This window comes from Pipistrellus kuhlii, unplaced genomic scaffold, assembly GCF_014108245.1.
Source record: "Pipistrellus kuhlii isolate mPipKuh1 unplaced genomic scaffold, mPipKuh1.p scaffold_m20_p_13, whole genome shotgun sequence".
NCBI lineage: Eukaryota > Metazoa > Chordata > Mammalia > Chiroptera > Vespertilionidae > Pipistrellus > Pipistrellus kuhlii.
Window position 1 is genome coordinate 19,518,178 of NW_023425438.1, and position 13,194 is coordinate 19,531,371.

Genomic DNA, 13,194 nt, shown 5'->3' on the forward strand with positions numbered 1-13,194 from the left:
AGAAACTACTAAATTAATTTTCAAATACTATTTCGCATTCCCACCGTCAATGCAGGAGAGATCCAATTACTCACAAACTTGCCAGGACTTGATATTGTCATGTTTGTTTTTTGTTTTATTTGTTTGTTTTTGTTTTTGCCATTTATTGATATTTAGGAGTATCTCACTAAAGTTTCAATTTGCATTCCTTAATGACTAATATAATGTATTTATTTGTCACCAATATATCTTCTTAGGTAAAGTGTTCAAATCTTTTGACAAATTTAAAATATATATATTTTTTATTGATTTTTTTACAGAGAGGAAGGAGAGAGATAGAGAGCTAGAAATACTGATGAGAGAGAAACATCAATCGGCTACCTCCTGTACACCCCCCACTGGGGATGTGCCCGCAACCAAGGTACATGCCCTTGACTGGAATCTAACCCAGAACCCTTCAGTCTGCAGCCTGACGCTCTATACACTGAACCAAACTGGTTTTGGCTCTTTGGACAAATTTTAACTGGATTTTTTGCTTGTTGAATTATGAAAGTCCTTCATTTGTTGTGGACACTAGTCCTTCATAAAATATGGCACTTAGCTTTGAGAGTAACAAGTTATCACAAGCAGCTGCTGGCCCAATAGCACACAGAAAAATGATTCCGTCAAGAGGCTAGCTAATAGATGGTATCAGAAACACCAACATTCTTACACACGTGAATTTTCCTGAAACCAACGTCACTGTAAACAGAAAACATTCTTTGCAGAATAATAACCTAATTTCACAGTGAAAGATGATAAAACTATGAGCCTGAGATACATAAATTTATCACCTCAAATGAATGCATTAAAATTGAGAAAGTGGCATCCATAAACTTTAGCGATACTGTGGGAAGTTAGTGAAGCCATCTTGTTCACACAGCCTAACTGAGTATTTTGTTTAGACTACACCTTATCTGAGTGTAAAAAAATCCAAATAGTTTACCAAGAAAATTCTGACAGATCCTGCAAGTTAGAGTTTAACAAAAGTACGTATTGCATATATAAGGGTCTTTAATAACTTGAGCTTTATCAGATAGGAGATCCAGGTCTATAATTTCTATAACTTTCAGGCCTGTTTCCAGAAAGCATTAGCTAGTACTTCTCAAATTTTAATGCATATATGAATCACTGGCAGAGCTTTTTAAAAATGATGATTCCTATCCCTAGCCCCAAGTTCCCAATTTATTGAGTTTAAGGTAGGAATTACATGAGTGAGGACACCAAGAGATTCTTCTACACTTTACCTAAAGACAAGTCTAATTCTTACTGTACACTTGATTTAGGACACTTAGAGGTAGTTACTTATTTCAACTAAACCTTTATGTATTAGTTACCTATTGTTACCTAACAACCCCCCCCCCCAAATTTTTTTAATGTTGTAAATATTTTATCTATTATATATATTATTGATTTCAGAAAGGAAGGGAGAGTGAGAGAAATAGAAACATCACTGATGGGAGAAAATCATTGATTGGCTGCCTCCCGCACTCCCCCTGTTGGGGATCGAGCCCACATGTGCCCTCAGGCCATCGCTCTATCCACTGAGCCAAACCAGCTAGGACTAATGTTGCAAATGTTTTACATAATCTCCTGGTAAATAAACGAGATAAACTGGTATCCAGAGAGACAGATTCTGGATAAGTGTGTGTATTCAAAGGTGTATTAAAAATAATGTCCCCAGACTGTTTCATAACATAGTAAAAGCTTCCAGTTATAAGATAAATAGGTTTTGGAGATATAATTTACAACAGAATGACTCATAGTTAACAACATTATATTATATATTTGAAAATTACTTAAATAATAGACCTTAGAAGTTCTCATTACAAGGAAATGTTTTATTAGTTGCACATTAAATAATCAATTTTACTAAAAGTAAATTTGATAATTACTAAAATTATCCTAATTCTAGTAAGTCTTGTATTTGTACCCCTAACACACAAACCACCAAAAATTGTTCATTTTACTGCTGGGCCTTTAAGCCTGCCAATAAAAGGGAACCACAAGTGCCAAGAGGAATTGATGGTAGTCACCTTGGAATCTGCTCTTATCCACACCAACCAGCACTGGTTTGGACCTAATCTCATCTCTGTCAACTTGAAAAGCTCTGGCCCTGGAAATCCTACTTCTGGCCTGCATTAAACTTTTTGAGCTCTGTTTGGAAAAGGCCTGAAATCTCAGCTCTGTTTTGGTTAATAGTTATTCTTTGCCACCAAGATGGCTAGGATTTTTGCTTACTTGAGACTCAATATTATTTTTGCACACATAAAACATTCAGAGTGGTCTGGCAAGTGGCTATTTGCATTTCTAAATATCCTCTTTAACAGGAATGAATTAGCAACACTGTTTTAATGACACGCGTAACCTGCTAACATCTTTCTTACAGTCATTCATTGCAGTTCCCTCCTGGTTCATTTAGCAAGCATCATATATGAGCTATCATGGTAACTCAATTGTTGCCAAGTACATTGGTGACAAACTGTTTTTCTTTTCAAGATATTTGTCCTCTCACATCTCTAGATGCTCCTGGAAATACTAATAAAAGCATAGCATCTGATATATTTATACCTTGTCTTATGGAACAATTTCATAACAATTCAGTAGAAAGGTCTCATTACAATGAGAGGAACAGCTATACTAAATTTTTAACCAACAAACATCTGGTTGATGACTTACAAATGACACAAACCTAAGGATGATGTCACATGGTAATAGACTCTGGGTGAAGAGCAGTGCATGCAACGGCACAGCTTACCTTCGCCGTGCTCATTGACCAATCCTAGGAACAAAAGCAAATTTGAACAAAATAGTGGTGTCAAGAAGATTCATGTCCAGTTGCACTTTTCAAATTTTAACATATTCTTCAAATGTTTTATTAGTTAACGGAACTTTGTAATTCAATATGTGAAAGATACGAAAGGGAATGCTATAGAAATTCTGTTGCCTCTGTTCACCAGTCACGTAGTACCCCTCCCTATGAGTAAGTTTCTTGCATATTCTCCCAGAGAAAATTCTTTGCATATGCTTTCAAATGAAACAATATATTTGATCAAACATAGGATATCATTGATTGCAAGATAGACTGTTATTGTTATTGTTAATTATTATTATTATTATTATTATTAACTAGAAGGCCCATAGTGCTTGCTGGATGGAGGCACCTCCCTTCTGCTGCCACTGCAGCCACTGGCCCTACCCCCTGGTCGAACTCCCAGTCAAACTCCTGGTAGAGGGAACAATTTGCATATTAGGCTTTTATTATATAGGATATGTATTATTAACATATATGCTGTTATATTATATTATATTATATTATATTATATTATATTATATTATATTATATTATATTATATATAATTACATAGTATATATAATATACATACTGTAATATAATTATACTAAAGGCCCAGTGCACAAATTCATGCACAGGTGGGGGTCCCTCAGCCTGCCAACGATTGGGGTCATTGAGGCCATCTCACACAGTCCTGATTAGGTCCAATTGGGACCGGCTGGGAGGAGTGGCAGCAGGAGGTTGGCTGGCCCAGGTTGTGGGAGTGCACTGATTAGCTCTTGCATTGAGTGTCAGTGTGAATCATAGTGACTGGTCGACCAGTCATTCAGTCATTCCATTGTTCCATTTCAGTCATTCAGTCATTCAGTCATTCCATTGTTCCACCAGGCCAGTGGCCTGGTGCACAAAATTCATGCACATTACAAAAGAATTAATTAGAGGAAATATTTTAATATTGCTATTTGCACTTTATATAGAAGTGTCAGAGATAAAAGAAAATTAGTAAAATGTATATGAAAATCTCCCTTCTGTTAGAGTCTGGGGCATGCCCCAGGACCCAGAGTCAAGACCCAACCCCTCATGCATGCCTCAAAATCGCACAAGACCCAGACCTGGCCAGCCCCACTCCTGACAAACCCTGCAGGATGGCGGGTGTGTGTGTGTGTGTGTGTGTGTGTGTGTGTGTGTAACCACAGTTCCCCCAGACACTGGCCTCAGGTTCCCTGGCCCCGGAGGGAGGGCACAAGGACGCTAGAGTGTGATGACCATTTGCATATAAGCTCTTTATTATATAGGATTATTATACTACTACAAAAGAAACATTTAAAGCTCTGCCTATTAAACTATGATTTGACACCTATTGTATAATGAATTCTAGTATTATAAATATAAAAAATGTAAAAATCTGTGCATTTTAAAATCAATTAAATGTGGTCTATGTTCTTTGAAATTTTACACAAAAGATAATAGCCTATTTTCATGATTCTGTGCTTGATTCACTCAACAACACATCTTGGAGCTTATTTCATATCAGTAACTAAGGCATTTCCTTCCTTATTTTAATGTGGGAGAACTGTGAAAAGAAGACTTTGATGAATATGTGTTAAGTAAGAAAGTGATAAAGCAAGGAATAGAATACTCTTTGGAAAATCTAGTGAATAAACTGTGATGTCTGAAGTAAGAAACACAATAAACATTACTTTGCTCTTTTCTTCCCCAAGGATAAAGATCTTCAAAGGAAAGTGTAGGACAATATGATAAAGGACTCAAGTTTGCCATAATAGGGGGGAAAACAGTAATATGGTATCTAGAAAGTGTCTGAGACTGAACAAATACAAACACATAGCACTAAAACACACAAATGTGACAAAATCATTTTTGGGAATTTTTGTGAAATGATGAAGAAAGAAAAGGTGACTGAAGATGGGGTAAAAGATTTTACAAAAGTGAAAAATGTAGATGATAGGAAATGCAAACCAGTCACATTTCCCATTTACAACAAGCTTTAAAATACATTATTAAAATAAGGCTTATTAGTATTTTGAAAGTAAAAATATCATACTTTAAAAATATTTTAAAGAAAAAGAGGTGATTAGAAGGAATTAGAATAGCTTCACCAGGAAAAATGTCATACTTTAAAAATATTTTAAAGAAAAAGAAGTGATTAGAAGGAATCAGAATAGCTTCACCAGAAATGTTTTGCCACACCTAGGTTGTGGCTAAGATGCAGGGAAAGAACTGAAGAGATGGTTGGTTGCTATACTCAGTCACCAGTCAATTGACTGTTCCCTTTACCTGTGCTACAAGTGAAGAACAACAAACATAACTAAGAACAACAGACATAACTATGAAGAATAACAGACATACTGTGAAGAACAACAGACATAGCTAGGTGGAAATGGGACTGGATTCATGCCCTGTCTCTGTCACTATTTAATGGCCTTGGGCCCATCACTTCATTTTGTTTTTCCTTCTCTAAAATAAGATTGCATTTATTGATTCCTGAGTTCCTTTCTATGAATTACATTTTAACTATAGCCTGGTTATGACTATATAATATATAACTATATATTATAAATAAAATCTGAAGAATTTGGAAAATATAGAGTTTGTTTATGTAAGAAAAATGTCTGATGTTTTTATTTTTTTTAAATAGGGACATTGTATTTAATTTTTTTATTTTAGAGAGAGAGGAGAGAAGAGAGAGAGAGAGAGACAAAAAGATAGATGGTAGATAGATAGATAGATAGATAGATATATTTGTTGTTCCACTTATTTATGCATTCATTGGTTGCGTCTTGTATGTGCCCTGACCAGGGATTGAACCCACATCCTTGGTGAATTGGGGTAATGTCCTAACTAGCTGAGCTATCCAGTCAAGGCTGTCTTTGGAATGTTCATGGAATGATCATCATGCCTATGTGAATTCCCCATGGGTATGTATTAAGCTTTGATTTTCTCCTGTTAATCTATCTCTGCTAATTTGGTTAGTAGTCCAGCTCACATCCTGATGGGGCAAGGATTTTCACAGTGATTTTATTTTCATCTGCTGTGACTTCTGGGATTTTCAGTGTACTGTCGTATACCTTCTCTTGTTTGACAGGGAATGACTCACCTCTTTCATATGGATGAGGAGGACACTGAGGCTCAGTGCCATTCAGTGACTCACCCTGAATTACACAGCTGCTGTCAAGCAGGGACCTAGAACCTGGATCCGATCCATGTTCTGAAAGAATTGTTCCATGGAAAGTTGAGCTGCAGGTAAATAGATCCTGCTGGGCGGTGACCAGGGAAGTTTTGGGTAAACTTCAAAGCTAATCAGAGCAAACAAACCAGTGAAGGAAAGACTAGTTTTAATGCATATTCCCAGCTCGGTTCTCCAGAGACAGCTTTGCACCCGCCTTTTCTGAACCAAGCTTATTAATGGAAGGAACAAGTGTGTGGTTGCTTGGTTTGGAAATTGGACAGTTTCCTGGAAAAGAAAAATTCTCTCCTAAGAGAAATAGGAGGCAGTGAGAAGGAAGCAAGATTTTAGCAAACTTTTGGATGCAAGAGATATATTGATGATAGTAACCAAGAAATTAGGGGGGGTGGGGTTAAAAACATATTCATTTTGGCAAGCTTAATCTTTTTCTCTAAGCTGGTGCTCCTGGGGAATGGGTTACAAGGATTGGAGGGAAAGAGAGGCTCTGGCTCTGTTCTTGGTTGTGCCACCCTGGAAGCTACTGGCCCGGATAGGCAGGGCGAGCTTATCTTTCCCAGGATGGCAGATTCTGCAGGCGAGGGAGGGGACTGAAGCACAGGGAAGTGGAAAAAGAAAAATCAACAGCACTGCCTCCTTTTACAAACAGAGTTTTGGCTCACACCTATACTGGTCACCAGACCTGGGTTTAAACATGCCTCCCTCACCCGAGATAGGCACCTATCCTTACCTTTTCATTTCCAAGTGACCCACGATCCCAGAGTTACTGAGTAGCGCAGGTCCCCAGTGCATATGTAGTTTCACAGGTACCGTGTCGCTCTTTCCTTCACAGTTAGCCCAGACTCATCGCGTCAGAAGTTTGATTGCTTCTTTCCAGGGACTTCAGAGACATTTTTTCTGCTGCCTGTGGGGACAGAGTGATAGAATCCTACCTTCACTTATTCTTTGTCTCCAGTCTTGAGCCTTTCCTAACCTCCACAGAAGGTAGCAATTTTGTGTAGTAGGTAGAAAACATGGGCTTGGAGCCAAACAGACCACTATGAATCTTCTCTCTAGCATTTATAAAACTATGTGATCATGGGCACATCATAGTCCCTCCCCCTAACCCCAGTTTTACCATAATGGAACAATACTACCACTTACCGCTTATGATTTTTGTGAACATTAAATAAGATTGTGTATGTAAATACCTAACACAAGGTCAGACTCACAGTACTTGCACAGCTACGTCAGCTACCTGGGCAGAGTTATCTGGGGGAATGAATCTACCAAACACATCCTTCTCCTTCTGGAAACTTGCAGGCTCTCAGAGAGACAGGGCCCATGGTGTTGTACATCCCGAGAATGAGAAAAGTTTGTCCTGAACCATTGCTTCCAGGACAGCAGTTACTTATAAATGAGCTGCGTAAAGTTGTCCTACAGCTCATGATGACCTTGCATTAGAAAGATTATTTTCTGTTTCATTTTGGATCATTTCTATTGCTATGTCTTCAAATTCACTCAGTCCTATTTTCTATCATGTCTAATTTGTCATTAATCCCATCCAATGTGTTTTTATTCTCAGACATTGTTGCTTATATCTCTAGATGTCTGATTTGGGTCTTTGAAATATTCATTATCCCTGTTTTACCTTTTGAAGATATGGACTACTGTTATAATAGCTGTTTTAATGCCTTTACCTCTAATTCTAACATTTGTGCCGATTGCAACTGCTTTTCCCTCCTCATTATGGGACATATTGCCTGGTTTCTTTGCATACTTGGTAATTTTTGATTGGATGTCTGCTGAATTTTAACTGGTTACACATGGATATTTTTGTTTTCATTTAAATATTCTTAAGCCTACCGAAACCGGTTTGGCTCAGTGGTAGAGCGTCGGTCTGGTCTGCGGACTGAGGGGTCCCAGGTTCGATTCCGGTCGGGGGCATGTGCGCTGGTTGCGGGCACATCCCCAGTGGGGGGGGTGCAAGAGGCAGCTGGTCGGTGTTTCTCTCTCATCGATGTTTCTAGCTCTCTGTCTCTCTCCCTTCCTCTCTGTAAAAAAATCAATAAAATATATTAAATAAATAAATAAATAAGTATTCTTAAGCCTGAGGCACAGTTAAGTTACTTAGAAATAGTTGAAACATTTGGGGTCTTATTTTTTGAAATTCTTAGGCAGAGCTGGAGTCGTGCTCAGTTTAGATCTTGTCACTACCAAGACAAGATCTTTCCAATGACTCTGCTTGGTGCCCCTTGAATCATGAGGTTTCGCCTTCTGGCTGGTGGAGAGAAGCACTCTTCCTGGCCCCGTAGGAGCACCAGGCACTGTACCCTCTACCAGGGGTCTTCAAACTACGGCCCGGAGGCCACATGCGGCCCGCAGAGGAGTCTGATCCGGCCCGCCAGGTTTTTTGGGCAGTGAGCGCAGCCGAGGTGTTACAGTAGGAATTAGTAGTTCAAATAGTCCGGCCCTCCAGCTCTCTGAGGGACCGTGATCTGGCCCCCACTTTAAAAAGTTTGAGGACCCCTGCCAGGGTTTTCCTAGGCAGGAAGTTCCCCCTCCTATATGCGCTCATCGTACACAGGTGAATATTTGAGGGGACCCCTTCCTATATTCAGAGTGGCCCCTCTGTACAGTTATCTCTTCAGCATTATGCTGTACAAGCTCTAGCCCCTGGGATCGCCTCGGACTGCCAGTTCCACCTCATCAGCTCAGCAGTCATCCTGGTTCTGGAAATCTTCCCCAGGCGTCACGCTGGGTGGATGACAGGGCTTACTTTGTTTTCCATCCCAAAGGGTTCATTCTCATTATTGCCTGACTTCCATCACCTCTTAATCCATCTGAATTAAAAATGGAAGTTTTTCCTCATTCTTTTACAATTTTATTGTTTATTTACATTTGCATAATAAAATGATACATGTTTTAAATCTATTCAAACTTAAATCTACATAGGTTGGGGCTTTCCAGTTGGGGAAAGATGGGGTAAACAACTAAAAAACCTACACAGAATGCTTGGAAAGTCTATCTGAAGACTGAAAAAAAAAATGGTGGCAGACATATGAGGGTAGGAGATGTGTGAGGGAATAACCTGGTGGTAAGTTCTCTCCTATTTTCCATACCTCTAGTCTGGGTTCAAACAAAGGCCAAGTCCTGAAACTGTGTACCAGGCATTCCCCAAAGAAAGCCTGTTCTTTCTAGATTGAGGAGCAGAAAAGAGGACCCATATGGGATACAGAGATTTGAGGAAACCCTCCTGCCTTTTTTTTTTTTTTTTTTTTTTTTACCTTTTTCCCCACCCCAACCCAAGACAAGTGCCAGATACAAAACTGTAATTTTGTGATGGATGATGGCAGCCTGGGAAGTGATGGCAGTGAATGCTAATAGGCACTAAAACCCAGAGGGAGAAGACTGTCATAAGAATAGAGGGATGCCGAAACCGGTTTGGCTCAGTAGATAGAGTGTCGCCTGCAGACTGAAAAGTCCCAGATTCGATTCCAGTCAAGGGCATGTACCTTGGTTGCAGGCACATCCCCAGTAGGGGGTGTGCAAGAGGCAGCTGATAGATGATTCTCTCTCATTGATGTTTCTAGCTCTCTATCCCTCTCTCTTCCTCTCTGTAAAAAAAAAAAAATCAATAAAATATATTTTTAAAAAAAGAATAGAAGGAGAATCTCTATTGTTTATTTTCCCTCTATGTATCCTGCCACTTGGCTCCAGAAGATAGACTCAGTTGCAGAAAATGAATGGCAGAGCAGGGAGACTAATGCTCTGGATTCCTAATCAGAATACCAGGAAGGAGGACCCTTGGAAATCAGGGAGGAGGTAGCTCAGGAAAGGTATTCCATAATGTAATGTACTATTATAGTATTAATTCCTGAGCTGCACATGTATAGATAGGGCCCTAAACTTATACCAAAGACTTAGAGATCTGAACTACAGAGATTACCCACACACATCCCAGACTGTCATTGAGTGGCACTCATGTGGGACAGATTTGAATAGTACAGCAAAGTCTTTGAAAGTTGGACATTGAAATCATAGCCCATAGGAAGCAAATTATTGTAGAATTTATAGACTGAACTTAATAGGACTATTGCCTATTAAAACAGACAAACAAAAAATGTATATTCTCCATAGGTTTTAAATGAGATATAAGATCTTGTAACATGATATTTATAACGTAATTTCAAATGTATTGAATGAAATACATAAACATGTGAAAATCTCTATGCTAAAAACTAAAAATATCGATGAAGGAAATCAAAGAAGCCCTCAATGAAGAAAGAGAAATACTGTGTTCATAAACCAGAACATAGTTAAATGTTAATTCATCCCAAACTGTTTCCAGATTTAGAAAAAAAAATTATGGAATATCAAGTTAAATTTGAATTCCAAATACTAGTAAATAATGCATAATTTTAGTATAATTATGTCCATACAATATTTGCAATTTTATATGCTAAATATTTATTCATTGTTTATCTTAAATTCAAATTTAACTGGATGTCTTGTATATTATCTGACAATCCTGCAGGACCCAAATTGATTTTATGGATTTAATATAATAACAATCAAAATCCCAGCAGGATTTTTGTTATATATAGGCAAGCTGATTAAAAATGTATATGGAGCTGAAACCGGTTTGGCTCAGTGGATAGAGCATCATGGTTCAATTCCTAGTCAGGGCACATGCCAGGATTGTGGGCTCAATCCCCAACAAGGGGTATGCAGGAAGCAGCCGATCAATGATTCTCTCTCATCATTGATGTTTCTATCTCTCTCCTGCTCTTTCCCTCTTTGAAATCAATAAAAATATATTTAAAAAAATAAATTAATATATATATGGAAAAGCAAGAGACCTAGAATAATCAAAATAATTTTTTTGGGGAAAAAAACAAAGTTAGAGGACTCACAATACATAATCTTAAAACTCAATTAAAGCTAAACAAGTAAGGCAGTGTGGTACTGGAGAAAGTTTAGGCACACAGAGCAATGAAACAAAGTAAAAGACTTAAGAAATAGGTCCTTGCTGAAACTGGTTTGGCTGATTGGATAGAGCATCAGTCTGCGGACTGAAGAGTCCCAGGTTCGATTCCGGTCAAGGGCACGTACATTGGTTGCGGTCGATGTTTCTAGCTCTCTATCCTTTTCCCTTCCTCTCTGTAAAAAATCAATTAAAAAAATATATATAGGTCCTCACAAATATGATCAATGGATTTTTAACGATAAATTATTTTAGTAGCATAAAGTTCACATAACATAAAAACTACCATTTTAATCATTTTTAAGTGTATAATTTGTGACCAACTGACTTTTGACAAAGGTATGGAGGCAATTCAATGGATCATTCTTTCAACAAATGAAACATCCATTTAAAAAAAATAAAACTTTAACCGACACATAAGATTGTAATTTATAGAAAAATTAACCTCAAATGAGTCATAGATCTAAATGTAAAATCAAAAGTATGTATTTCTAAAATATATATATTTAATATATTTTTACAGAGAGGAAAAGAGAGGGATAGAGAGTTAGAAACATCGATCAGCTGCCTCTTGCATGCCCCCCACTGGGGATGTGCCCGCAACCAAGGTACATGCCTCTGACTGGAATCGAACTCGGGACCTTTCAGTCCGCAGGCCAACACCGAGCCAAACCAGCTTTGGCAAAAGTATGAATTTTTAATTTAAAAAATCATAGGAGAAAAAGATTGTGACCTAAGTTAGGCAAAGAGTTTTAAGATATGACATAAAAAACAGTCCATAAAAGAAAAAAAAAAGATACATCGGACTTCACAAAAATTACAACTTTTTTTCTATAAAAGACACCATTAAGATAACTAAAAGACAAGCTATAAACTGGGAGCAAATATTAACAAATCACATCTCAAAAAAAGGAGTTGTATTTAAAATATGTAAAATAAACTTAAAAACTCAACAGTAGGACAATCCAGTTTAAAAAAATAGGCAAGAGATTTGAATAAACACACCACCAAAGAAGACATAAGGATGGCTGACAAGCACATGAAAAGATGCTCCACATCATTAGTCATTATGAAAACACAAGTTAAAAACCACAATGAAATACCACTACACACCTATTAGAATGACTAAAGTTAAAACAACAACAAACCCAACTAAAAATACCAAGCGCTAGTGAGGGTGCAGAGGAACCGAAACTTGCTAGTGGAAATAAATACAAAATGGTATGGACCCTCTGCAAACAGTATGGCAGTTTCTTACAAAGTTAAGTATGTATTTGCTATATATTCCAGTAATCCCACTCCTAGAGAACCTAGCGAACCTTGCTTAGCTTTTCTCTACCTTAGTTGCTTCATCTGCAAAAAGCACCATAATTGTATGCACTATTAAGAGATTTTTAAAAAGTCTCCCCTGTAATTATGTGGTATGACATAGTACTTTCTTATTATGCATGATAAGATGTTAAAATGTGATTTTAAAATGTGTCTTACAATTGAAGAAATATGGTAATATCTACTTCATTGCATTGTTTCCGGGTTTAAAAGAGTTGTTAAAGGTTACTGCCTGGCCCTGGCTGCATAGCCCAGTTGGTTAGAGTGTCGTCCAGATACGCCAAGGTTGTGGGTTCTTGTATGTGCTGATCAGGAATCAGAAACTAACCAATGAATGCATGAATGAGTGAAAACAACAAATAAATGTTTCTCACTCTTCTGTTTCTCTCTCTTCCTTCTTTCTCTAAAATCAGTAAATATTTAAAAATAAATAAATAAAAATGTTACTACCTGGCACAGGGTTCTCAACCAAATAGTTGTTAGTTAACTATACTATTGTTATTGTTAGTATTACTAACTACTATTACTACTACTACTACTACTATTACTATTTTAAGAAACGAATAGCAGAACTTGGATTGTGATACATTAGAAAGTGCCCCTCCCACTGCACTATGCATTCTGCATGCCAGGCCCATTTTGTTGTTGAATATTCATGCCCTGACCAAGGCAAACACAGACACAGACCGTTGTGTGGCTGTCACCAGAGGAAAACGTGGGAAACATTGACCACTTCTTCGTTTTCTCTTGCTAGAGAAAAACCACAATGACATGCTATGTGTTGTGTCGGCGGGGTCAGTTCCTGCACTGGCACTGCTCTCGCGAGGTCAGTTGTTGCACTGTTCCCATTTTGTGGGAACATTGGCTCCCACGAGATGAGAGAGT